Genomic DNA, 2,474 nt, shown 5'->3' on the forward strand with positions numbered 1-2,474 from the left:
ATACAAATACAGCCCCATTTCACATTAAATATAATTTTTATATTTAAAAAATATAAATTCGAACAGTCTTTTTGTAACTGGTTTCAGGAATTGGGCTTTTGTTGGTCACTCAGTTTGCAATTGGCTATGCTTTGTCATCAATCATCACATTCTCTGGAATTCCTTATGTAGAGCCAACATATCGAGGGAACTTCAAAGAGTTTGTGGAAAAATTGAATTAAAAATATGAATCCTTCCATGAACTTTTTGAAGACCCCTCCTATATATTTTAAAGGTTTCACCCCTTTTTTGGGCCCCCTGAAACATTCACAGGTCTTCGAGTTGAAAATGATCTGCCCAGGGGCCGGCCTGTGGCTCACTTGGGAGAGCATGGTGCTGATAACACCAAGTCAAGGGTTAAGATCTGCTTATTGGTCATCTTTAAAAAAATAAATAAATTAAAATAAAATAAAATGATCTGCCTATAATTTTATAACACTGTTGGAGCTCAGGAAACAATACCCTCAAGTATGGCTCCTTGGCATACTGAGTACTGAGAACTTAGGAGATTGAGAGGGCCTCAGAAGCAAGATCTCTGCCGCCTTCTGCCCTCCTGTCTCCTGTCCTCCTCTCCCTTCCCCCACCGCATGTCACAGAAACCAAAATTCCCCTCTGCCAGGCGGATCACAGAAACTAGAACTCCTCTACTTAAAGCAAGCCATAAAACTTAGAAGGGTGACACTCTGATCTATTTTCCCTGAAAGTAGGTCCTAAGGCCCTCATTCCAGAGTGGTCCTGCTTCATCCCTGGGAGGAAGGAATGCACATAGGCCAAAAGGATTTGAATGAACAGATCTTGCTAAGTTCCCCCCAGTTTATTACCATTAGATCATACCCTTTCTGTCCAATCATGTTTCTCCCCAACTGTCCACCTCTTTTGTCAGACTTACCATAAAAATACAGTTTTCCCTGAGTCTTTGGACCTTAATTTCTGAAGGCTCCCTCATCACATAAAACTTAAGTTTGTTATGCTTTTCTCTTGCTAACCTGTCTTTTGTTATAGGAATGTTGGCTACGACCCTCATGATGGGTGAGGAAAAGGTATTACCTTTTCACTCCTGCGACACAAACACACCCTATTATTACAAGCTTGTAAAATTATCAAATACCATTAGCTCAGGGAAACTTTTCCTGACCTTCAGTATGTTAGTCTTTTCTGTTATATGCTCTCCAAGAAAACTTTGCTTCCCTATGGGAGTATTTCCATCAATGGCAATGACATAATTATTTGTATGATTATTCATTTCCTATTTTTCTCCTCTGCTAGCCTATTGATTCCATAAGGGCAAGACTGTATCTGGCAGAGCAACTGACCAAGAGTCAATAAATATTTGTTAAATAAGTGAATGGATGAGAAAGTGAACCTGCATATTATCACAGGGATTCTGTTTCAGGATGAGGCCTTTATCCTCACCGAAGGAGCCTGAGCATTGAAAACTAAAAAGTATTCTTAAACTATATCCTCCCTTCTCCATGTTTTATTAGGAATATCTGCCATTAGTGGCATCTGTGCCTGTAGCAATAGCAGCATGGTCTTCTGCAGACATGTTTGTAGCATGATTTATTCTTGGCTGCTTAGCATCCAATTTTGGGCTCCTGGCTCTTCTGGAGATTCTGTGAACTATCTAATATACCTAACAAAGTAGTGATGAATCTGCTAGCCACATAGAAATATATTTAAATGTTTTTGGATATTATATTCTAATTTTAAAGATGCCCTGTATTTATTCTGGAGTTTCCCTAAGCATAATCTTGTTCTCTGCACTAAAAAGAACTTCACAAACTTAAACCAGAACTTTAAAACATTTTTTAAAAATGAGTTTCAATTGACTGATCCTCTGACTAGGTGTCAGGAACTGTATTAAGCACATTCCCACATTATCTCATTTTATCCTCAAACAATAAAATTTATTACCATCCCCATTTTACGTACAAGTAAATTGGCCTTCCACGTAGCTGTGCAGCACCCACAGGAACAAGTAGCAGGGCTGGGATGGGAATGCGATCCTGGCTCCAGAGCTCAGCTTCTCCATTGTGCTTCTGCATGACCCGACACAGAGCTGCTACCCATCTGTATTAGTCCGTTTCTGTTGCTTATAACAAAATACTTGAAAATGTGAAAGTGGCTTTGGAACTAGGTGTTGGGCAAAGCTCGGAGGAGTTTGGAGGACTCAGAAGAAGACAAGAAAACCAGGGAAAGTCTGGAATGTTTTAGAGACTAGTTAAATGGTGGTGACCAGAATGCTTATGGAAATATGGACAGTAAAGGCCATCCTGAGAAGATCTCAGGTGTAAATGAGAAAGGGCTTTTTGGAAACTGTGGCAAAGTTCACTCTTGCTTTGAAATGACAAGGAACTTGGCTGCATTATGTCCATAATCTAGGACTTTATGGAAGTTGGAACTTAAGAGTTGTGAACCAGAGTATTTGGCAGAAG

Source organism: Cynocephalus volans, chromosome 1 (genome assembly GCF_027409185.1).
Source record: "Cynocephalus volans isolate mCynVol1 chromosome 1, mCynVol1.pri, whole genome shotgun sequence".
NCBI lineage: Eukaryota > Metazoa > Chordata > Mammalia > Dermoptera > Cynocephalidae > Cynocephalus > Cynocephalus volans.